This window comes from Paramisgurnus dabryanus, chromosome 1 (genome assembly GCF_030506205.2).
Source record: "Paramisgurnus dabryanus chromosome 1, PD_genome_1.1, whole genome shotgun sequence".
Taxonomy (NCBI): Eukaryota; Metazoa; Chordata; class Actinopteri; order Cypriniformes; family Cobitidae; genus Paramisgurnus; species Paramisgurnus dabryanus.
Window position 1 is genome coordinate 71,689,390 of NC_133337.1, and position 26,566 is coordinate 71,715,955.

General features: G+C 37.1%; 2 long non-coding RNA genes across 8 annotated transcripts; both read left to right on the forward strand.

Annotated features, from left to right (window-relative positions):
- The first annotated feature begins 17 nt into the window (after positions 1-17).
- LOC135734560 (uncharacterized) lies at positions 18-11,242 on the forward strand. 4 transcript variants are annotated; one of them, XR_010527421.2, is made up of 6 exons: positions 18-277; positions 4,749-4,919; positions 5,030-5,379; positions 6,349-6,408; positions 7,673-7,776; positions 8,556-11,242. It is a non-coding gene; the product is annotated as an uncharacterized lncRNA (long non-coding RNA). The 4 variants fall into 4 exon arrangements; XR_010527422.2 differs by lacking the exon at positions 6,349-6,408 and having other exon boundaries at positions 26-277; positions 5,030-5,056; positions 5,237-5,379; positions 8,556-11,241; XR_010527420.2 differs by lacking the exon at positions 6,349-6,408 and having other exon boundaries at positions 21-277; positions 7,673-7,857.
- Positions 11,243-12,510: 1,268 nt separating this feature from the next.
- On the forward strand, positions 12,511-19,571 carry LOC135734558 (uncharacterized). 4 transcript variants are annotated; one of them, XR_012334705.1, is made up of 12 exons: positions 12,511-12,637; positions 15,511-15,619; positions 16,005-16,054; positions 16,144-16,207; positions 16,296-16,367; positions 16,492-16,578; positions 16,873-16,913; positions 17,064-17,138; positions 17,733-17,811; positions 17,987-18,050; positions 18,643-18,743; positions 19,381-19,571. It is a non-coding gene; the product is annotated as an uncharacterized lncRNA (long non-coding RNA). The 4 variants fall into 4 exon arrangements; XR_012334706.1 differs by lacking the exon at positions 12,511-12,637 and adding an exon at positions 12,889-13,068; XR_012334704.1 differs by lacking the exons at positions 12,511-12,637; positions 15,511-15,619 and having other exon boundaries at positions 15,626-16,054; positions 19,381-19,567.
- Positions 19,572-26,566: the final 6,995 nt, after the last annotated feature.

Consider the following 26,566-nt stretch of genomic DNA (forward strand, 5'->3'; position numbering starts at 1 on the left):
GAACTCGCGGTATTTGATGTCACGATCGGTTTGCGCGTACATCAGCATGAAGTCAAACACATCTGAGAGATGTGTGGGCTGCCTGCACTCAACGTTGCGATCTTGCGATAATTCAGTAGAGTGTAACCTCAGTCGTTTTTTGCAGCTTCTGGGTGTCGTGTCGAACGATAGCAGAACGATCTTTTGTTCTTTTCCAACTCGATTTTTAACTCCCTAAACTAGTAGGATGTTCCGACGGGTGAAGCAACAGTGCTGACGGCAGAGTTTCAGTGTCAATGTAAGTTAACCATTTTAACAGAAAATATGTTGTTATGCATGCATGTAAGTTAGTCGATCTACAGAATGATCGTCGTATATTAATGTTCTATACGCGATTAATAGTAAATTAACGTTTATCAATGCACTGCTATTCAGGTCGCTGCAAAGTCCCGAAGCCGTAACGTTAACTTTACATGTTACGCACTGGTGGGGATAAACCAGCCAGTTTAATAGAGTTATTATGTCTCAAACCTTTCCCGCCCTTTAACGTTACGTTAAAATGGCCCTTATACGGATACTGTTACTGTCAGACCTTTTCCTAGAAACCACTCAAAACCGTTAACGTTGTTCTATTGGAGTGGTTCGATAATTGTATTTATTAATGGTTTCAGTTATATTAGTTATATCTGTTCTTTAATTCGTATTTCCAGGGTGCGATTTGTGAAAAAAACAGAGGGGGGGATGTTTTCATAGGCGTCGATTTCGGCGACGATGGGTAGGGGAGAGTGGGGTAAAGTGAGACATCGGGTAAAGTGAGACACCCCCTGTATCTAGGCAACGGAACACATTTGTGTTCCTATGACCATTATGTTTTTAAGCCCCTCAAATTTCCCCTTGGCCATGAAGGACAGGACCTCATGCTGCTGTGGTTGACATGTTTTTTTCACAAAAATATATTTTTTGCTTGTAAAAGTAAATTTTCTTGCTGTCAACTTAATCAACTGTTGTGCCAAAGCAAATTGATTCAGGTAGAAAAACTTATATCACACATGTTTATGAACTACCAACATATAAAACCTTGTGTTGATGCTAGCTGAAGATTAGCCTGAATTTCCAAGAGAGAGAGTTTTTTTCCAAAATGTGGTGGTGGGGTAAAGTGAGACAAATGATGTGGGGTAAAGTGAGACATGAGTCACAAGTTCAGTTTAGTCTAAAACATATTTTAATGTAATATAACATTACATATATTTTATTTTTAATGTTATAAACATTGCAGAAAAACCATTATGCCTAGTCAATACACCAGGAAGACAGCCTGGGGAAAAACACCCCTTGAGGAGATGGAGAGTGCAGCTGCTTAGGTCAAGGAAGGAAAGAATTCTCTAATGCTATGTACACACCAAACGCGAGGCATCATGGTACTGTGGGTTCACACCAGACACAAGTTCAACAATTTGCGCAAGTAGATTACATACAAAGTCAATGCAAAGACGCAATCAGACACGTCCTCGCATGTGGCGATGCGAATGACGTGATATGGGTGGCGCGTTTTCCACGAAAACACGCGCTATTCGCCGCAAACATGTCTTCGCCCAATTTGAAAATATTCAACTTGAGCGAAAAATTCCATTACACAATGTTAAATCCTGCGAGTAATCTAGATCAAGTAACGCACTGCCCCGCATTTGGTGTGTACGTAGCATTATTCACTCTAGATTACTCACGGGATTTAACATTGTGTCATGCAAATTTTTAGTTCGAGATAAATATTTTCAACTTGGGCGAAGAGATGTTTGAGGTGAATAGTGCGTGTTTTCGCGGCAAATGCTCCGCTCATATGGTGTCATTCGCATCGCCCCAGGCGAGGATGCGTCTGTTCGTGTCTTTGCATTAACTTTGAATGTAATCTACTTGCACAAATCGTTGAACTCACGTCTGGTGTGAACCCAAAGTAAGAGCAGCTGCAAGGGATAGAAATATTGATAGATGGTTCTGATTGTCTTTTGCGCTGACCCGCAGACACTAGCTGGCTCTAAGGGTCCTTTGTTCTGACCCCCAGACTGCGTTCTAATCTAACTGGTTCTATATGTCATTTGAATGTTAATTAAAAAAAATTGAATTGTCGGAGCCAATGGTCTACAGTGGGCAGCGCTCCGACATGTGGTGCTTTCACACTTTCTGGGAGTTCGATTCCCGGCTCGTGGTCATTTGCCGATCCAATACCCTTCTCTCCTCCCTGTACTTTCCTGTCCTCTCCAAAACTCACTGTTAAATAAAGGCAAAAACTGGCCAAAAAATATAACTTTTGAATTATGTTATGTTGTATTTGATTTTGGTTCAGAGTTACTGTACTTTCAAGTGTTTAGAAAAACAATGTTCTTAATTGACCAATCCCCTTGATTCTGTTACTAGTCCAACATTAGTTCTGGAATGTGTGGTTGTCAAGCTAGCCGTCAGGATTTTATCTGTTACAATATGTGCTGTTATGGTAGTTTCAGAGTGTAAAAAGTAAGTGGATCAGTTTACCCCGAGCTGGTTCACTTTACCCCCTTGATTTTTCTGGTCTGTCTCAGTTTACCCCTAAGCTGGGGTAAAGTGAGACACAAGACCACTTTTTTTAAAACAATCATATTTTCACTGCTCTTCTTCCTGAATACATTCTGGTAATTTCCATAGCTAGGAAACATCCTGAATTAATGGGAAATGTGTAAATTTGACTGATATATCATTTTAGCTCGCTTAGAGGGGAGCAAATGTAAAAAATGTCTCACTTTACCCCACTCTCCCCTACCCACCATATTTCGTCATGAGTCATTTTGTACCCACCACTAGTTTTAACTTTTTTGACTGTTTTCAGTGGTTATGATGAAGAGCAATATGAGAGGGAAATTTGGTAATCATTGTCCGACCTAACAAAAACCCATTATAATATTATTAGTTTTTTTATATATATTTCTAATTAAAATATTTCTAATATTCAGAAATGCGCTCTCCGCTCACAAGCACTGATCGGAACAAACCCGAACCTCACTGTCTGCTGAACTTGCGCTGAAACATCAAAATTTAACCAGCTTTTAAAATGGTTTTAAAACTAAACATTTAGACTATTTTAGCACAAATTATGAGCTTATTGACGATTTTTTATAATTCTTGACATAATGCGTCTCTGTCCACAGCACATTTCAAAACATTTTAATTCATAAAAATAAATCATGAGAACATGAACTTCATCACAGCATTTGCAGGAATTGTAAAATCTTTTTTCTTATTAACTCATGAAGCAGCCTAACGCAATATTTTTACTCTAATAGCTTATCTTTCCCCACACATATGAACTGTGATCATGCACAACAAAAAAACACGCAAGAATTAAATCTTGAATGGCAAAACTATATGGCACAACGTAGTGTCAACTTAAACATAAATATGAACAATGTATTGATTACAAAGTTAAACCATTACAGTAGAAACAGCTTTACTTCTGCTTTTAAAGTAATAACATTAACTTTACACCACGATGCTGAGCTACAGTGAAATGATAGTAGACAGATGAATTATGTGTTAGTCAATTAGCCTCATTTGAGCAAACTGGATGCGCCCGCGCCTCACTAAACGCGCCTCATCGGCATTTATCATGTGTAACTTCGGCCATTCTCAGTGGTGTGACTGGGACACTAATTTGCTTGTCATCATAAACAGATAATCAGATTGTTATGTTTATTCCCGCTTTATTAATATGCAGCTGAATATGCTGCCTTCCATCGTTTCGACACACAGCTCCATAACCATCTCACTAGTGTCTATTACTTGTGAGGTGTAACCGGGTCTGTAACCAATCAGATAGCGCCGTGGGCGGGACATTGAGCAAGTCTGCAGAGTGATGAATACAGAGAGGCTGCGCGGCAGCTGTATCAGAGCCAGCCAAAGTAGCGTATTTTAAAACAAAATTGACTTTAATCAAACCACGGATCCATGATAAGTTTTGTGATCCGTCTCGCCACTGGTGTAGTAGCACTGATCACTTTGAGGGGGGGATAAATTTATCCCCACCGGGGATAAAAATAATTAAGCAGAGGCAGGGATACATTGACCAGAAAGGGGGAAATCCCACGCATCCCCCCCGGCAAATCGCACCCTGCGTATTTCTAACAATTAAAACCCAGAAATGACAAGTTACTTACCAAGATTTTGACGATCAAACTGACAGAAAAACTAACTTAAAGCCGACTATTAAATCAAAAACATACTATTACAAAGTGAAGAGGAACGTAATGTGTAAAATATTTATTATTTACAGGTTATTAAAGATGTTATTTGCGACAAAGAAGTTGAGGGTTATCGAGCAAATAACGGTCTTCTGGTAAATATTGTGGTCACGTGATGGCCTCGCGACATATAAGTCGTTTCCGGTCGTTTCTCAAACGCACAGCTGCGTCCTTTTAAAATTATTTTAAATATTTTTTTAAATAATAAGAAATACAAGGGGGTACATTATACATCTATAAAATAAAAATAAATAAGGCTCCGTCTTTTTTTTTTTTAAATAAGGCTCCGTCCTAGGCTGCATGTCTCGGCTGCCACGTCATCAAGCATCGTCGAAGGACATCTCAATCTGCTTGTTTTCTCTTTTGTTGTTTTAATTTAATTACAAAATGTGTAACTGTCCATGTTGTAAAGACAGTTGATTACATAACTTTTATTTACTGTACTACATTATTGGATTTTTTTTTTGGTGATGCATTGCTAATTTTCAACTTCTCTCTTTAAAGTTTTCATGCCATGATCACTGGGGCGGAAACCATTATGACGTTGCCTTGGACATCAAACTAAACCATCTCATTCTGGCTTTTCTCTAACATCGAAATCTCAGAAGGACAGGACTAAGATGGACGCAGCCTACACAGGATGCAACCTTGCATTTGAGGAACACCCATAGAACGGTTAACCTAACCCGATACTCTAACCTGAATGCAGGGATCATAAAACTTTATCTTTTACATTAATTGTTGGATGGGTGTTGATACAAAACTTTTTTTTCTCGTCTACCCAGGAGAAAGTCATTGGTTCTTCTGCTGAGGTTGTCATAAAGCATGCTTTTTCCATTTGTTGCATTGGGCAATATTATCAAAAGATTCTGAAAGAAATAAGATAATTTTCAAAGCATTAACATGAATATGAAAGCATTAGGTCATTAATGACCATCTTTTATTATTGTTTATTTACAGTGTCTTTAATTCTGCTTACCTGACTCATGCAGAATTCTGGCTTGATGTTCGGTCCACCTGTTAGCTGGCTCTGGTGCTTGGTAGTCTTCTCACTCAAACCTCTGAATCAAGACCACCATGAGAGGCCTTCTGAAGACCATCATTACGCTTCAGATCCAGTTGTCTTTACTATGAGGTAAATCTTTTTTAACTGCAGCATTGAGCGTTATGTGCGCTGTTTATGCGCACTGAACGCCTTGCATTTTTGCCCTCTACTGCAACATGCCTTTTTGAAGGAGCGCTAAGAGCGGAAAAGCACCTGACGTCATTTGTGTCTTTCCATTGTCCAATTGAATATGGGGAGAGGCGGGCCTTCCGTTGTAGGGACCGATGTTTACAGTTATTTGAAACAAACATACTTCAGTTACTTACTGTCTCCTGTGTGTTTATGCACCTCTCACCTTCGATCAAAGTCAGTGCAAGAGTCCTCTTTTTAAAGTTTCTGCTTATATGACAGTTAACAGCAAAAGAGCACTCACGCTTCAATATTTGATTGACAGGACAGCTGCCTCGGTGGTTGCCTAGCAATATAAAAAGCTGCGCTGCACTGCTTTTTATAAAGTGACCAAATCAAGGTGGACCTTGTGTTTCCACGTCTTTAGAACGCATTTGGTGTGATTGGCCCCCAACAAGGGTTTTTTCTGCTGCTTTTTATTTTTTCAGCTTTTGCCTTGATATTGTATTTTACATTGGTAAATGCCTATGGACATTGGCTACTAGCGTTCTGCATGTGTAAATGCACATCGATGCGAACAACAACGCAAACGTGTAAATGAAAAGTGGCGGATAGCCTACTGTGCAGAGGCATTGGGGTAGGTCTGACTAAATCAGCCTTAATGACAACTGCATCAGTCTTCAATGATGGTTTAACTTTTACACAGATAAACACTCACTTTGTCTATCCAGACCTCAAGGTTAGAGTTCGAACAGATTCAGATAGTTGGTTTTGTTCATGTTCATTTTGTTCATTCTAAGTTTTTTGTTGATATTTTAGTCCTAATTGATTATGACAGATTTGTTACAACCTTATGGCAATAAGAAAGTTTAATTCAACCTCTGGTTGTAAAGGAGATTTTGAACTAGTCTTCTTCAATTGTGTCACTAGCCTACCACAATCCCTGTGCACCAGCTATGGAAAGTGCAGACCAAACTTCTACCTCCACCTGTGAGTCTCTTCCCACATTAGGAATGTAATGAATGCGGTCTTACAAATGAAAGGTTTTTTTAGGGTACATTATTTTAATTACCAAATGATTTCACGGATGAATTGGATAAAAAGACAATATTTTATTTTTCATTTATGAAAACTGGTTGTTGCTGCATGAACTCAAGCACATTTATTTCAAACACATCAACGCAACGTCATTGCTATAAACCAATGCAGCTATTTTGTATAAAAGATAATGCACATCAGGTCACACAAAGCAAACACGAAGAGTTGTCATACACAGTGTGTACAGTTAGTCATTCAAATTTGATATACACAAAAATCAGATTTAAACTGACAGTGTAAACATAGTCTATGAGATCAATGAGGGGTCAATAGATCTAGTTCAATCAACACCCTCACCATGCTCTCCCAGCTTTAGGTGCTTAGACATGTTTTTCAAATCAAACAATACAAGGACAGATGTTTGGGCGTTATTGCCTTCATGGCATGAAAGATTAAAATCTGCATTTAAACCCAAAGGGGATATGATCTTTAAATAAAATTGCCTGTCATTTTATTGATTACAACCATAATACTGAACAACTTTAAAGGTCCCATTTTTCCTGTGTTTCTGAAGCTTTGATTGTGTTTACAGTGCACAATATAACATGTGTTCATGTTTCACATGCGGTATTTTTCACACAATCTACTTATCTATATAGTGCTTTCACTGTCCTAAAAACGGCTGATGTCGTCTTTGTCCTATGAAGTTCCTTCTTCAGAAATGCGTAATGAGTTCTGATTGTGTAGTTTGTTTAGTGTGTTGTGATTTGACAGTAGCTTAGCTTAGCCAGGGTGGAGTTTAGTCAAACACACTTGCTTTGACGTCATTCAACCGGGAAGTAGAGGGCTGTAGTCCAAACCGGCAGTTCGCTGTATTGAAAAGGGGAATTCTGTTAAAGAAAATACATCGCCTGGCTGGCAGTGAACTTTGAGCTTTATAATTTACAGGTATTATTTATGCTATTACAGCAACATTACACACTAACTAAAGTTTGAAATATGGGATCAGGAAAAACGTGACCTTTAATGTTTAAGTATTGAGGAAGGAATGAATTCTTACTGTGGTGGAGATATTGAAAACTCTTCCCATTTGGGTTTAAATGAAGATTTTGATCTTTCATGTTTTTAATATTGTGGTTTTTCTTTGGGTGCAATTTATATAAATGAAATACTTTGTCTGATGTGATGATGTTCTCATTGTGTTCTGTTGTTACAGATGGGACTGAACTGGAGTCTGTGAACTAATGCTGTGTTCGAGACAACTTGGATGTTGGATATTATTGACCTCAAACCCGTAAGAAGTCTGGAACAGCAAACAAAGTTGAGTATCCGACCTCTCAACTTGGGACAGATCGATCAACACCGACCTCAAAGAGATGCATCATTTGACATTGCAGACAAGTTGGTGGCTAGCCTTTCACAGCCTTACATGAACCGCAAACAAACTTTAAACTATTTTTACAGCACATAATATTTATGAACATGAATGTTAAATTATCCAGTAACCATTTTCTGCCATAATTGGCACAAGAGCACAAACAACTTCTGGCGTCTCATTATGTGTAAACACGCAAATGTGATATGTAATTGACTAGAATGCATTGAGGTCGGAGGTAGGATATTTAATGACATAACATCAGAAATCAGAGTTGTCTGTAACACTGCACAATATTTCACATAATTGTCACCACCTGATTATCCTCCCATGTTTTTAACACAACCATTGTTTGGTCACACGGATGAAGGCAGCAAGCAGAGACATTTGTCCTTTGTATCTCTCAAAAAAAAAAGAAAAAAAAAGAAATCTATATTAAATGTTAAAAAACACAGTAGACTGTGTTAGATAACTGTGCTCTTGGAAGTCAGCTTAAGTGAACAAATGGTAATGTTAATGAAAAGATCATTTTTGTCACAGTTGCAAACTAACCACCACACAGAATATGAAGAATAGCCAGAACTGTGGTAATAAGCTAGCGCTAAAATGTTGTGAGAATCTTGATATATTGGACACAGGTGTGTAGTATCTGTTATATATTGACGGTTGACAGGTTTGTTTGCATGTAATTGCATTATTATTAATTTTTTTTTTTTCTTTTTAGATCCTTTCTCTTTTTAATGCAGAACTTAAGGATGAACCACCCTGATCTACTTAGATGCACAGATTCAACTCTGGCCCAGCATCATCCCCACACCTCATCTGCCATCAGTTTAATTTAATGTCTGTCAATTGCAAAGGCTATTTATTTCAGTTATATTACAACTTAATGTTAACTTTAATTGAGACTAGTATTGTGTAAAGCTGGGGTTTCCAAACTTTTAATTTCAAAACCTATTAGACAAGTGTAATCTATTTTAGACCCACTAAAATATTTTTTTAATGGGGTAAAACACATTTGTTCTCTTTCAGTGGAGTTATTTTATTTTCATAATATTTCATAATGTAAAGCAGTGGTTCTTAACGTTATTCCTCGAGGCCCATTGCTCTGCACATTTTGTATGTCTTTTTTATCTGACAGACTCGGTTCAGTTCATTGAGATCTCTTCTAATGAGCTGATGATTTGAATCAGGTGTGTTAAATAAGGGAGACATACAAAATGTGCTGGGCAGTGGGCCTCGAGGAATAACGTTAAGAACCACTGATGTAAAGTAAATATAAGTTTATTTGCAATACCAAATATTTTATGGTATATTCTTTCAAAACCATTGTCATTGTTAATTATTAATTTGGCCAGACTGTTGTTGCATCATTAAGGTGTGCAACACACCTTAACCTACTGTGTGACCTGTGTCACATGCTACTTTCAGCACTTATTACATCACAGTGTTTTTAATGCTTAATTTTTAGGTTTATTATAAATTCATTCATTTTTAAAGAATTCCTTCTTTATGTAGAACATGCAAAGTCTAAAATGTAAAGTGTCATGATCTGCTCTGGGTCTTGTGCAGTGATTAAAAGAGCAGGTAGTAAATGTCATGGCTTTGCAGTATATTGGGTAGGCTCTGGATGTAATGAACATTCAGCACATAGGTTTCATAAATTTAATTTGGAAACAAACTTGTCAGAACAATCCATGCTGTGATGCTGGATAATACCTAGTCAAATGAATACATGTATAATGTGTTTCGACATTGTATAAGGTTCTTCATCTATACAAACATCTGTTAGTGAACGGTGCAGAGACTGCTGTCCATTATTGGTTACAGTATATTTGTTAAAATGTTGCCAGTAAGATTATTTCCTTGTACAAGGTACTTTCTTTATATGTGTTTTATTCTACACTTAAAGCATAAACGCAATTTAAATGCAAGAGTCCCCTCGTCCCTACTTCCAAATATGCAAGTGAAACTGGACTAAACGCATACAGTATACATACGGGTATGATTTCATGTTTCTATATTACACGTGATACAGGTAGGCAGGGTGCGATTTGCCGGGGGGGATGCGTGGGATTTCCCCCTTTCTGGTCAATGTATCCCTGCCTCTGCTTAATTATTTTTATCCCCGGTGGGGATAAATTTATCCCCCCCTCAAAGTGATCAGTGCTACTACACCAGTGGCGAGACGGATCACAAAACTTATCATGGATCCGTGGTTTGATTAAAGTCAATTTTGTTTTAAAATACGCTACTTTGGCTGGCTCTGATACAGCTGCCGCGCAGCCTCTCTGTATTCATCACTCTGCAGACTTGCTCAATGTCCCGCCCACGGCGCTATCTGATTGGTTACAGACCCGGTTACACCTCACAAGTAATAGACACTAGTGAGATGGTTATGGAGCTGTGTGTCGAAACGATGGAAGGCAGCATATTCAGCTGCATATTAATAAAGCGGGAATAAACATAACAATCTGATTATCTGTTTATGATGACAAGCAAATTAGTGTCCCAGTCACACCACTGAGAATGGCCGAAGTTACACATGATAAATGCCGATGAGGCGCGTTTAGTGAGGCGCGGGCGCATCCAGTTTGCTCAAATGAGGCTAATTGACTAACACATAATTCATCTGTCTACTATCATTTCACTGTAGCTCAGCATCGTGGTGTAAAGTTAATGTTATTACTTTAAAAGCAGAAGTAAAGCTGTTTCTACTGTAATGGTTTAACTTTGTAATCAATACATTGTTCATATTTATGTTTAAGTTGACACTACGTTGTGCCATATAGTTTTGCCATTCAAGATTTAATTCTTGCGTGTTTTTTTGTTGTGCATGATCACAGTTCATATGTGTGGGGAAAGATAAGCTATTAGAGTAAAAATATTGCGTTAGGCTGCTTCATGAGTTAATAAGAAAAAAGATTTTACAATTCCTGCAAATGCTGTGATGAAGTTCATGTTCTCATGATTTATTTTTATGAATTAAAATGTTTTGAAATGTGCTGTGGACAGAGACGCATTATGTCAAGAATTATAAAAAATCGTCAATAAGCTCATAATTTGTGCTAAAATAGTCTAAATGTTTAGTTTTAAAACCATTTTAAAAGCTGGTTAAATTTTGATGTTTCAGCGCAAGTTCAGCAGACAGTGAGGTTCGGGTTTGTTCCGATCAGTGCTTGTGAGCGGAGAGCGCATTTCTGAATATTAGAAATATTTTAATTAGAAATATATATAAAAAAACTAATAATATTATAATGGGTTTTTGTTAGGTCGGACAATGATTACCAAATTTCCCTCTCATATTGCTCTTCATCATAACCACTGAAAACAGTCAAAAAAGTTAAAACTAGTGGTGGGTACAAAATGACTCATGACGAAATATGGTGGGTACCCATCGTCGCCGAAATCGACGCCTATGAAAACATCCCCCCCTCTGTTTTTTTCACAAATCGCACCCTGCAGGTAGGGTATATAAAAATAATGTTTTATGAATGCTAAATAAATGCCAAACTCTAAAAAAACTGGCAAATTATATGCAGCTGAGCTTTTTTATCTTTTGTTTGTGTTCAATACAATTAAACAAGAAATAAGTGTAAACAATGAAATGAGTTGAGCATTGTGAAGCTTCATTTAATGTGAAGTAACTGGTAGCTTAGCTCACTACATTTTCCAAGTAGCTTGCCCAGCACTGATAATGAGCTTGTGGGTTTTTTAAGTGAAAGTGGTGCAATACTGGGCATTTACTAAAAACATGACCAGAATTCTGTGTCGAGGGCTTTATAAAAATTATAGGCTACGGAAAACACGGAAACATTGTGCACGTGCGTCCTCTAGTGTCAGATAACGGCGAGATCCTCTAGTGTCAGATAACGGCGAGATTATATTTTCTCAGGCTAGTGTAACAACGAATTGCAATAAAGATTAATTAAATTCAATACAATTTGATTCGTAAAGCTGTGCGAACTCTCATCTGTGTATGATTGTAGAAAGTGTGTGCACATAAAATCACATCAATAGACAAAACGTTTTGTAATGTGCATTGTTGATACTGAATTATCAACGCCTGGTTATTAATGCGTAATTCCCAGCATATTTGCAGGTTTAGTTTTTGTAACCTAAAAATAACCTACAGAGAACGTTCCCTGTAGGTTAGTTTTAGGTTTTAATTTAATAACCTAAAAATAACCAGCAGGGAACGTTCCGGGAAGGTTCCCTTTAGGTTATAAATAAAAAACCTAAAAATAACCTCCCGGGAACGTTCCGGGAAGGTTCCCTTTAGGTTATAAATAAAAACCTAAAAATAACCAGCAGGGAACGTTCCGGGAAGGTTCCCTTTAGGTTATAAATAAAAAACCTAAAAATAACCTCCAGGGAACGTTCCGGGAAGGTTCCCATTAGGTTATAAATAAAAAACCTAAAAATAACCTCCAGGGAACGTTCCGGGAAGGTTCCCTTTAGGTTATAAATAAAAACCTAAAAATAACCTGCAGGGAACGTTCAGGGAAGGTTCCCTTTAGGTTATTTAAAAAATAACCTACAGGGAACGTTCCCAGAACGTTCTTATTTGGTTCCCAAAAAAATAACCAAATGGGAACCATATGGGAACGTTAGGGGAACGTTTTGTGTTTGTTGGGATAGGCTTGTCTCAAAATGGAAGATTTACCACATAACAAAATAATACATTAGCAACTGTCCACTATCCAAGTGCAATGGTCCAAGCTGTATTGCCATCCTGGGAAGAAAAAAAGTTGCGAACATCGTGGGAAAAAACGGCACTGGCGCACATAATGGATGGCAACATGGGTACGTATATTGATTTTTTTAATACTATATTTCGTTGGCAATGGTGTGATTATGGTGAATATGGGACTGCAAGTTTCTGCTTTAAGTTTTAGTTTGCCCCAGGGGCGGTTCTAGACCCTTTTAAGTGGGGCTCCAGCCACCCTGCCGTCATCTTAGCCCCCCTAAAATTAGTCTTAATATTTCTACCAAACTATCAAATATATTTTTCTGAAGTTTTATTTATTTGTAAAAACAATTTATTGATAATTATTAAAAAAACGCAAAATGCAAGACATTTAGAAAAAAATTACGAGTTTATGAGGCATTTGATTAGCTTTGCTGTTCTGCGCATGCGTCGTAACCGTCAGTGGAGGAGAGCTCGAGCGCCTGTGCTTCAGGTCACACAGAGGGAGCAGTTGTTTCATAAAATATCCAGCGTGGAAGCTCAGAAGGTATTTTCGCTAATGTTTTAATTTGTTTGCTAACCTGTATGAGTGCAGTCATGTCTACAAAATATATAAGAATATTTGCCGTCTTAAATGAGATAATAGGGACTTTAAGCAACAGCTGGGAATGGAACGGCTACGGCGACCGGAAGTATGCTGTCACACCGCCGTAGCCAAGAACGTAAAAATCACTAAGCAACCGTAAACAGGACAGCGCAACGCGGTATTAATTCATTTATTGAGAAACAAAAAAATGTCATTTAAAAAAGCAAGAGAAGGGTTGGTTTTGTCATTAAATTACAATCTTTTGTCAGAAGATGAGTTTTTACTATTGTATGATGTAAATAAGTCTAAAAACCTAGATTTAAGCAATACTTGAAAACATTGAATACTTCAAAATCTTTAAAATTAGCTTAAATTTAAAACATTTTAACAGACATTATATAAAAGACATGTGGTACAATCATAAACTGATGCAATTACAATGTCATATGCCATAAAACATAACATTTATTTACACAAACTCTCACGTTGTAGCGACTACGGCAAATCAGCTGTTCTCCCGTAGTAGACCGTTACAGTAGAACGTCACAAAGTAGCAGTTAAATTCGCGCATGCGCAATACAACGCCAGAATGCCGTTGCCGTTCCACCAGAGGCTGTTGCTTAAAGTCCCTAATAATAGGTTGGTATCCCCCGTTTATAATTCAAAACTGCTTTGCATACTGAAGTTTAAAGTTTGCCGTTGTCATGACATTTTGCAATACTACAAGGTCTATATTTGTACCTTTTTCTAGTTAACAGTAATACCAGCTGTGAATAATATGATGCTAAGTTATCGAATGTGCAATTGAGAAATATGTCATATGAGTTTAACCCACGAAATTAAACACACAAATAAGATAGACTATAAACAACATTCAGTGACTTGTTGTTCGCTTTTATAGATGGATATATAACGTTTTTTAAATGCTGGAAAGGAGAGCAAACAGGTGGAGATTAGAGAGACTGAGGTCAGAGACAGGTAACGTTAAGAGATGATAAAGTGATTGTTGCAGTTTCATAGTCATGATAAATGTTATTATTATTAGCCCCTAAAATATACATCTTTCCATTATTTACTTACCCTTATGTTGTTTTAAAACATAACAGCTTTTATTTTCCGATCAGAAACTAAAGGGGTCATGTATGATTTATTACAGTCATATTTAGAATCACTGCAGGTTGTTGTTAGTAAGTTTATGAATATGGTTATGCATGCTAGAAGCATGCATGATACATCTGGAAAGTAAAACTGATTTATAATGTATACCAAAAAGTACAGTCTGACTTGTATAAATATAAATTCTCATATAAATTGTTAGTATTCATTAAACTTTGAATATACATATAGTATACATGAACTTGAATTCAAGATACACAATAATAAATAATAGTAATAAATAACTTTTATACCTTTTATATCTGTTCAAGAGAATTTTTATTTATTTGTATTGAGTTAATAATAATAAGGGCTTGGAACTATATAGAAGAGTAATGTATATGTAGCCTACATGAATTTATTAATATAATAATACTGGTCCCAATTTGCAAAAAGGCATCATAATGTCTCTTCACATAATCACTGAGGGCTAAGCCCCCATAAGAATGAAATCCTAGAACAGTTTGCCCCATCCCGCTATCAGCTATCGTGAAGTAATTACCAACCATTTCGTTCGAAAAATTCTAAAACAACGATGTTTTTAATACTTTAAAATAACATTTGATAAATGAACCTTTCTCTTGGAGGTTTCTTAAACAAAAGGCTGCATAGGAGGTCGCATTTGTAAACTGCATACGTCATAAAGACTGTCTTGTTACAGAATATTAACAATTATAAAGTTTTACACTATTATATTTAGTTAATCGTAGCTGTATTTATATTTAGTTAATTGTTGTAATATGCTTATGACTTGCAAATGTAATGATTAATTAACTGAAATAAAGCAGGCTTGATGACGTACTGTATGCATCCTGCATATGCTACCTGCGGAGGATGCAGCTTTCTGTTTGAGTAATATCAGCATAAAGGTTTCTGGCTAAAGCTTTCACGGTGCAATGTGCATGCATTATATTCTGTCTTTTACTGCGTGTGCTGTTTTGTTTGGGTTTCCAAATGTTCGTCTGACACGCGTTGTGAATCAGGGTATCTTCCGTCCATTCCATATTCGTTTTAAAATTAAAAACGTCGTGCAACGTCGTGTCCCTGGCCAAAAATAGTCGCGGTATGACGGCATAAATCGGTGAAAATATGTAAAGAAAAAAAAAAAACATGTCATAAAAATGCATTCAGATACATTTGTACATGTCTATAGTTCTATGGGGTTACATGTATAATTGTTACTTTGACTTTTAGCTACGTGTACTTCAATATATACCCTGATGTGAATTGGATGCATGTCTTTTACAGGTGCATTTATAGTCCATCATGACATAAAAAATCCTCTGCATGCAACCACGAGGAGATGGGGAATTTACTAAGGAGTTTTGTCTATATATTATATAAAACCTACTGTTGGGTAAGTACATTTTGTATTATTTGATTAACGTGGTTAAGTTTTACTTGTTTGACACAAATGAACCAAAATAAACATTGCCAGAATTGTCCACACTGAGTATGGCTAAAATTAGCTAATAGGCTAAAAGGTACTTTGAACTTACACATGTTATACCATAGTATAAAGTATATTTAATGATAGAGTCAAAGTTATTACTTTAGCTTATATATGTAGCCTTTGAGAATTTCTTTCAGAAATTAAAACATCTGAAAGAGAAAAGTTATTTGGCATGATGGAATGATTTGATTGCCTACACATTGCACATGTAAAATGTTAAATACTGTTCTGTATTAAAAGCTCAGCATAAGTGTTTGATTAACTTCCTTTGCTTTTGTTTTGTACAAAGGAAGAGCAGAACCTAATCCAAATAAAAATAAACAAGCTGTTAAAAGCCAGGTAAATGCCTCAGTTTTATACACTTAAACACATAGGAGTTGGTATTTGTGGGGTTAATATCAGTAATTACAATTTCATTTTGTTTACAGTTGAAGGTGGTCAACACAAACCAAATGAAGATGTTGCACATTCCACAAACAATAAAAAAAGAAGGTATGGCAAACTGTAGATATGGTTTAAACAGTCAGTCTACATATTTGTTAATGTTCTAATGTGTCAAATCTTCTTGTTTGTGCTAAAGATCAAGTTTTGTGTCCAACACACTTGGATGAGACGTGCCCGACCCCTGACTTTGTCTACCCTACATTAAGTTGTAAGTTTTTGACTGCTTTGCTTTACTTTGAAAAAGAATCATGCTTTCAAAAAGGACTTTTATATATTTCGATATGAAACTCAAAAATGTATATAAATTGTTTTGGTGTATTTTGTTTACAAAGGTGATGGCACACTTCATGACAGTAAACATCGGTATCAAGATGATGTGATTGATCTATACCCTAGAATAAGCTGTGACACTATGAGACGTACGTGCTACTGATGGTTTTTGTTATTTTTTTGGTGCATTCCCACACTATACAAACACGTTGCTTGGCTCCAAAGTGCATACACTTTTGACTTTATAATGTCATTCTCATTTATAGGTAAACATTTATTCCATCAGGGTTTTGCCTTAATGTCAACATAATATCCCAAAACTTTGATATAAAAAGTGATTTATTTTAATATTTTACACTACTATGTTTTTTTTAAATACATTGTGCATGTGTATGTTTATTGTACTTAATGAAATTACATGCAAGGTGTAATTTGTTTTGCAGGGTGACATAATGAACAGCCATCTTCCAGACAACCGAAACAGGCAGAGTATTGTTTTCTTGTGTATTGTCATACACCTAAAGAGGATTTTTTGTAATTGTACAGTTATGGCGTTATTCATTCATTAATGTGTCCTTTCTTACCTTAAATAACTTGTCATTTTTCACTCCTTTTGTTTTTAATGTCTATATAGTATTGTCTACAATACCAAATTCTGGATTGACGCCCCAGTACCAGAAGGCACTCCAATCCCAGAGAGCATCCCATTGTATGTGAGAACTTTACAGTCGCATCTTATTTTAAGCAGATTCTACTAGGAAGGCACAATATATCGCATGTGATTGTCATTGCACATCTTGTCAGTGAAGCTGGTTCCATGATCGCCATCACCTGCTTTCAGATGGAGCGGCATTTACTACACAAAGCCTTAGTTCACTGACAATTGGGGCAATTTCGCATTAATTATCGGGGACGCATCTCCTGCAATACATGCGATATGGACCAGCTTGTCAGTTAACCTCAGCTTTGTGTAGTAAATGCTGCTCCATCTGAAAGCAGGTGATGGCAATTTACTACTAATCAAGGAACCGGCTTCAATGACGAGATGCGCATGATATCGCATGCGATTTATCATGCATCGCTGGAAACTACATTAGTGACAACACAGCTTAGAGTATAAACATGTACATTTCTCTGAATTTCAGTTAATAGTTACAAATACAGAGCTTATCATGTCTGTCATTGCTCAACCACAAAGACCTAAAGTACAGCCATCTGATTTCATAACTAATGCAGTATTACACTGTGAAGTGATTTACTGTTAATATTTTACACTACCATATAATTAACTATATTTGTACAGGTGAGGTAACACAACGAAAAAATAACAGGATGGAGACTACCTGATTCTTCACCTATGGCCTTAGCTTCAAATGCAAGAAGTAAGAAATGCTATATGACGTGTATTTTGCATTATGAATGCATTATGAATGCATTATGAATACATCAAAGATGTTGATAACAAGTTGATCTGTGTAAGTTGTGATATAAAGAATATGTATATATATATTTCCATCTATCTTTCTATAACATTATTTCAATTGTTTTCACATTTAGGTCCAGCAACTTTCTGAGCTGGTGGATATTCTATCAGAGACTGCATGAACAACGTTATGAACAGGTATGTGTTTCCCTTGAATTGTGTAATCCTGCATAATATTGCAGGAATATTGATTACAACCATAATTAACCCAGCAATTTATATTACTTAAATTCAGGATTTAATCTGTCACACATCACTTGTTCAGAACTATTAAAGTTCGTAGTGGCTCAAACAGTCAGCCATACTGAAAACAAGAAATCAAATCATAATTTCAGTGTAAGCCAGTGGTGTCAAACTCAGTTCCTGGAGGGCCGGTGTCCCTGCAGAGTTTAGATCCAGCCCTAATCAAAAACACCTGATGCGTTTAATCAAGGTCTTCAGGATTACTAGAAACTTCCAAACAGGTGTGTTGGAGTTGGTTGGAGCTAAACTGTGTAGGACACCGGCCCTCCAGGAACTGAGTTTGACACCCCTGGTGTAAGCCATTACTTGTCACCAAAACCTATGGATGAGGATATTGTTTATAGCACATGTTACATGGTAGATGAGTAGTTGTGAGTATGTTTGAACATTGCATGCAATTGCTATGTTGCACATTACTGTTAATTGTAATTTATTGACCATTAAGGTAATTTGTCTAAGGTGAAGTAATCTTACATTTCTTTCACAGAATGATGTCTAATTGTCTTATGGCAAAGTTCAATATGAGGGGTGGTGGACATCTGGAAAATAAGTCTTTTAAAGGCACACCTTTGTATTATGTTATTCAAGGTAATTTGGGGAATATGTTGATCTAAAAAAACTCTTGTTCTTGTATATTGATGTAATTTTTATTACTATGATTTATGTATTTAGGGGACATCACAGCTCACCTGTCTTTATCAGAAATATCCTGTTCATTTTTTGACAGTTACACACCTAGTTTAGGGTCTTTCTCAAGGGCACCACAGTGGGATTGAAGAGCAAGGGTACAAATGCTGTTGGTCTCACAACTGATCTAACACTTATTTAAAGCATAACATCTTTTATACAATAATTTATATATATATATAAAAACGGAGTTATCTCGTTTTGCAATGAAACTCTTCATATATATATATATGAAGAGTTTCATTGCAAAACGAGATAACTCCGTTTTTAACATTTTTGTCAAAACATGTTTATTATTCTGTTATCATGTTATTATCTTGTTATATGGTGCTACCTAGCTGTATTTTTTAAGTTATGAAGGTTTAAATCAAAACAAACCAACTGCAGTTGAACAACCAAAAAACAAGATTTCTGAAAAATTATATATATATAATTTTAGCTGTAGACCATAAAGATTTTGAAAGTAAGTGCATGTCATTTACCTCAAATGTTTAATTGTATTTATTTTAAAAAGAAACATATTCTTCTCTTCCCTCAGATGCTGTGAGGAGGTGGAGCCCAAAAGCCACGGACTCGGAAATCAATGCAGCTATGGCAGACCACCTCAAGCACGCTCCAGGAAGAGAGCTAGGGGTTGTGAATACAAAAAATAAGCCAAACAGATGTAATGTGTTAGAGAGATTTCACACAAAAATGAAAATTGTTATAATTTTCTTACCCACGTGTTTCAAACCTGTATACATTTCTATTTTTTGCTGAACACAAAGATTGAATAATGTTTGTAACCAAGCATTTCTCACAACCGATTAACTGTCATAATCATTTTTTTACAATTGTAGTAATGGGTTGTGAGATCTGCTTTTTTAAAAACATTCTTTCAAATATCTTTGTGTTCCGCAGAACATAGAAAGGTATACAGGTTTGAAACATGAGGGAGTAAATGACTAAATATTCATTTTTGGGTGAACTATCCCTTTATATAATAAAGTATTTTGAAATTGTTATTATAGTTAAAAAAATAAAAGTCTTAAATCAGAACATGCTTCTTTTTTGCTCATGTCCACAAATAATGTGTTCTTTAATGTGTTTAATGCCTAAAGACCTACACCAAGCGACAAGTGCTATGGTTGTTAGCTTATATACATTCTGAAAATTTCATGTGTACTTTATGTGAATGGAGGCCTATGATTATTGCTTCTGACTGTAGGGTAATTAAATATAAGGTAGCCTAAACACATGAAAGACTAAACATCACATAGGCCATAAATCCCAAAAATAAGGCATAGCTGGCATTGATCTGGTACGCGGATCTGTGCCGCATCTCTATGCGGGACTGGGCCAGCTCTGTTCCATTTCCAGTTCAGATTCGTGAAACTGATCCTGACCACTTCTTGGCCAATGTGCGTTTGGACACTGGACCGTGTTAGTTAAACGGATCTGATGCGGATGGAACGGTATGTGTGGGCCAGCTCCACCCCAGTGTTGTTTTACTGTTTTGGTACGAGAGTGGGCCAGGGCTGACCCATCTCTGGTGCAGAGCCATGAAACAAATCCTGATCACTTTTGGCCCGTTGTGCATTTGGACACTGGACCATGTCCGTGAGATGGATCCGGGGTGGATCACATGGTAGGTGTGGGCCAGATCCACCCCAGTGTGGTTTTGCTATCTGGGTAACGGTTTTCTTTCCTCAGAGACATACATAGCGTTTCTTTATTCTCTTTCTTTCTTTCTTAAGTAACTTAAATATGTGAGAAAAAATGTATATATGAGTGATTTCCGATCGATTTGAAGAGAATATGAGGAGAATATGATGTTAGAAACTTTTTATTGTCGAATAAACAAATAGCCGCCTAACTGTGGTAAGATCTTTTTACCTAAAGTGAATGAAATGTTTATTTATTTGGCATTTGGTTTTTACTTCAGAGTCTAACATTATTTAAGCAATTTATTTTCTTTCTTCATTAGTAACTTTAATATGTGAAAACAAAAATATATTTTAATGATTTCCATGAAGGAGAATGTGATGTTAGAAGCTTTTGATTGTTGTAAAAACTGAGAGCTATTCGGCTAACGTTAAACTGATCTGTTAACCTGAAATGAATGAAATGATTATGTATTTGTTGTCAATAGGTTTTACCTCAGTCTAACATTTATTCTAGCGGTTTATTTTCTTTCTTCATTTAGTAACTTATATGTGAGAACTAATATATATTTTAGTGATTCCCGTCTATATGAAGAGAGGATGTTTTTGATTATTGTAATAATGGAGAGGCGGCTAACTGCTGTGGTAAGATTTTTTGATCCAAAGTAAATTAAATGTTTATTAATTTTCAATAAATATCTGTTATAAGTCTTCTTTATTGTGTTGAAATCATTTATATATTTGATAAAATACAATGCTATCTAAATTCAATGTGTGGTGGGTTGAGGTTTTTTTATTTAAAATAACCTGTGTTATTCATCTTATGTTTCAATAGACATTTTTTCAGTAATAAAATCATTTAATTGTTATAAATGTTGTTCTTAATATTGGTTTATTCTTTTTTTATATGGAAATGTGTTTAACTTATTTTGGATAGATATGATAGAAAAAAACACAACATGGAATGTACCAATAGACGTGCCATACTTCACTGCAGCTAGAATCTTGAGCTCTGCGCGCTCTTTCAGTGCGTGCACGGAGCCGCTGCAACGCGCACTGTCCAGTAGATCATTAAACTGTTTTTGTTCCATGTCAACTGTGCATACTCCCAGCAAAAATGTTTGGTTCCCAAAACGTTCTCCTAACGTTAGAATAACGTTCCCATAACGTTAGTTTTACGTTCCCATAACGTTATTTTTTTAAGGTTTGTTTTTGGTTAGCCAGGAAAGTTTTCTTTACGAAAATAGAACGTTATTTTTAGGTTAGTTTAACGTTCCCCTAACGTTATTCTAACGTTATAAAAACGTTAGTTTTAGGTTAGTTTAAAGTTTTTCTAACGTTGTCCTAACGTTATTCTAACCTAAAACTAACGTTCTCCTAACGTTATTATAACGTTATCATAACGTTAAACTAACCTTAAAATAACGTTCTATTTCCGTAAAGAAAACTTTCATGGCTAACCAAAAACAAACCTAAAAAAATAACGTTATGGGAACCAAAAACTAACGTTAGGAAAACGTTTTAGCTGGGTTAGCTGCATGCCGCTTGCTAACTATGTTATTTCCAACACGGATTTGTTGTTCACAAAAGCAATTTCATGGAAAATAATAGACTTGCATACAGTCAACCGGCTGAATTGTCAGGCACTGATAATAACTTAAACGAGGGGTTGTTCTAGTTCACGTTAATGCTACATATTTGCCATGCTAAACATAAATGCTTTAATATCATTAATATAATATCGATAACCCGGTCTGGCCGCCTTTCAGCGCTGTAACACCAGCAGCGGTAAATGGCAGTGAGCCCAGCTTTTATTTTGAAAAGAGCTTATTGAGGGGGCGTGGCATCACTTTGAAGCAATACCCCTGATTGGCTGACTACACGCGTGGATCGTAGTGACAAACTCTACGGAAAGATAGTGCCAAAAAGATCTGTAGACTTGTGCAGAAGGATTCGTGAATGCCCTGTGATCTACTTGCATGCTGAACTTTGCACAGAATGTGCAAGAATGTCTTTTTACAATGGTTGGAAAATACAAGTTAGACTGTGTTTGTTTGCAAATTGTGAGGAGGGCATTTGTAGATTTTTTTAATGAAAACAGGGAAACAGTTGTGCCAAAATTCTGAAAACAAATGCAACACAATCTACAAACAAATAATGACCCTCATGCGCAGACGAATCACTTTGCATTCGTTTAAATTCTGTTTGTCAAGTACAAGTCGATGATTTCTATTTGTGAATCATAAAGAGTTGGTTTGCGGATTTTAAATCTATTTGTAAATCGCATTTTATATTTGTATGTCATTAAGAGTCTGTTCGTGGATTTTTATATATTTGTAGATCTCGTTTTACATTTGCGGATCATGAGGAGTTTGTTTGCAGATTTGGAACCTATTTGCAGATTTGTTTCGTGTTTACAGATTGTAATATGCATTTTTGACTCCTAGTCTCTTAATTTTCAACGATTATGGCATTATTTTGTCGCAAAGGCGAAACAATAGTATCAGAAATCTGAAAACAAATGTGACACAATCTACAAATAGAAAATAATATTCATCTGCAAAGAAGTCACTTTACATTCATTCAAATTCTGGTTTTCAAGAAATCATGCTTTATATTTGTGGATCACAAAGACAATTCGTAGATCTTGTTTTACATTTGCAGATCACGAGGACTGTGTTTGTGGATTTTTAATCTATTTGTAGATTGCGTTTTGTGTTTACAAGTTGTAATATCTATTTGTGACTTTTAGTCTGTCCATTTTCAATAATATTGTAGGTATTACCTACAATGTGGTGTTTGAATTATGCAAATAGACCAAGAAATGAGAAAGTTATGATATTTTAATGTGTTTGGTCAAGCGGAAGAGGTCACAGTTTTTCATAGTTTTATCGTTTTAATTGGGTACAAAAATGCCCCCTAATTTTCGAGTTAAAAAATTCCATAACTTTCTTAATAATTATCCGACTTTAATAATTTGAAAACCATGTTAAAGTTCTTTTTATTATCTATCATATGGTTTTAATTATATATGAATTTTCTAGTATTTATATTTTTTGTCACATACCTAAATATTGGCATCAAATTACCCCCATAGTATGGTAGTAAAAAAAGTAACAGCTGCGTCAGTTATTTGTAAAATGCATATGCATAGGTAACGTTTTACAGTAAAATCTCAATTTAGCTTGCACAGAGATTATAAATTATAACAACATTGTTTCCTAAACATTAATGTCAGCACAGCAAGTTCGAGGCGCATTATATCAGCAGCAGCTGTAGCCCATGCGCATTTATTTACAGCCCTTATTTAGGAATGATTAAACATGATGGACTTACCTGCAAGTGATGCACGGGCATCATCCCGCAGTTTCTTCTTTTTTTCTTTTTTTCCGATCCTGACTCATGCTGTTTTTTCGGGGCCATTTTCAAAAGTTGCCTACTGACTGGCCGTTTCTCAATCCGAAGGCTGCAGCCTGCGCGAGGTCGCATATGCAGGCTGCATACGTCATCAAGCCTGGTTTATTTCAGGTAACTGAACATTACATTAGCAAGTCATAAGCATATTACAACAATTTACGATTAACTAAGAATAATAGTCAACTTTATAAGAACTCTTATAAGAAACTCTTTATTTTTCAATCACTGCGCAAAGAGACTTGGATTACTCTGCTGATTTTGGACATACAAATATGATTTATACATCATTTAAAACGTTAAAGTGTCATTTTTTGTATGTCTATAAAAACTGAATGTTGTGCTTTTCACATAATTAAGAAAATATACATACTGCGCGTTCTGTTATCTCACCAGTGATGTCTTTTCAAAAACGCGTCAGAAAAAATACTGTAACTTAACGAATACTTTTACCATCAGAAGATAAATGTCATATCTACATAATGCTTGGAATCTCTTTAAAATGATGTAATTGAAGTCGTACATTGCTAATACTACATGATTTCACCGTATATGCTGGATGTGTGGTAATTTTCTTGTGGACTGAATAAAGTCTAAGATTACCAATTCTTTTTACAACAAAACCCAGCACCATGTTTTCTTTCTTGACGTGATCTTTATAGGCTACTGTATTATTGTTAATTCGACTGGATTGCCACATTGAACTTGAAAGCGCGTTGCGCATATCCGATAGTGCGCGTGCACAGCAAGAGCTTAAACGCATTAATGATCGCAACTTCGCGTCTTTTTGGTTTAAACGGACAAATGCTCATATGTCAAAATAGCTGTCTTGGTGATTTTCATACTAAACATTTGGTTACTGTACGTCTTAAACGAATAAACATTTTATTGCATTCGGTCTTAGCCTAACCTGTTGAAGTCTCTCTGTCATTAAAGTTAATTAAATATCAAAAGAAAAAAGAAAACTTTTGCATCTTCTGTATCTTCGTAAATAAACTTTGTGTTGAGCTCTGCTATTTGAAGTAAGTTTGTGTTAGGAACGACAAACACAAGGATCCCAGCACAGAGGTGTTTATTCAAATGTGTAGGAGATGACACTCAGTGTATATGTATAAGAGATGACACAAATGTGAAAGTCAATATGTATAATAGGAGACACTCAGTGAAAGTCAATATGTATATAAGAAGACACTCTGTGTTCGTGGTGATGTATGCGAGGAGGAGACAACACAGGCGAGACAGGCTCAACGGAATCCTTTTCGGGAAAGGCTCAGAGTGGGAAACACAGCACAGCCGTAGAACGTCCACTCGCACATCCGAAATCCTCTGAGATGAAATCCTGGCGGGGCACAGAGAGAGAGAGAGGCGGTCAGAGTCTTCAGCAGAGTCTGTGCTGGACAGCGCACAGCGGCAGTCCGAGTCTTACGCAGAATTACGCGCCCGAGAGCGCACTGCCGCTGGACAGCGCAAGAGGTAGACTGGCGCTCGGAGAATCCACAGACAGAGTGTACACAGAGGCTTGACGGTGACACACCACTCGGGAGAGACTGACAGCGGGGCGGGGAATCTAAAGGGGTAAAGGCAGCAGAGAGCACGGTGAGTAATCCAAAATCGAGAACTAGAGACAGATACTAAGACACGACAGGACTAGAACTAGACAAGCTAGCGGGCAGGTACATACAAAGACGAACTTGCAAAGAACAAAGGAAACGAGGGGAATATAAATCAAACCGGATTGGGCAATAACAAGGAACAGGTGTGGGACGCCGGTGCGAAGAGTTAGAGACAATGAGATCACCAGGTGGAAGGCGCGCACGTGTGGAGCTGTCAAAACAAAAACACAACACAAGTGAAACAAAGACAAAGCAGCCAATAAAACCGAAATCATGACAGGACTCCCCCCCCACGTCCGCCACGGGGCAGTCCATGAGGGGGCTCACCCCGTCGCCGGCGGAGATCCTCTATCAGCCCAGGGTCCAGAATGTCCCGGGCCGGTACCCAACACCTCTCCTCCGGACCATAGCCCTCCCAGTCTACGAGGTATTGAAATCCCCTACCCCGGCGACGCACATCTAGAAGGGACTTAACAGAATAAACGGGAGCACCATCTACGAGCTGAGGGGTGGGAGGGGCGGGGGCAGAGGGAACAGGGTTAAGGTGGGAAAAAAGAACCGGTTTCAGCTTGGAAACATGAAAAACCGGGTGAACCCGACCGAGTGCTGGGGGCAATCTGAGCCGAACCGTCACGGGATTAATAACCTTCACTATGCTGTATGGCCCAAGGAATCGTGGAGCCCGCTTGCGAGAGGGCTCACGGAGAGGTAAATCCTTGGACGAAAGCCATACTTTCTGCCCACAGATAAAACGGGGCGGAGGTCTACGGTGACGGTCGGCCGCGGCTTTGGTTCGTCTGGAAACCTGACGTAATGTAAACCTAGCTTTCCTCCAGTTGCGTTTGCAACGACGGACGAAGGCCAGCGCAGACGGGACCACCGCATCAGGTTCTTGGGACGGGAATAAAGGAGGCTGAAACCCCATGGACGCCTCAAAAGGGGACATATTCAAGGAAGACACGGGGAGAGAATTATGGGCGTATTCGACCCAGGGTAGCTGTTGGCACCAGGAGCTCGGATATTGCGATGTCAGACAGCGGAGAGCTCTACCTAA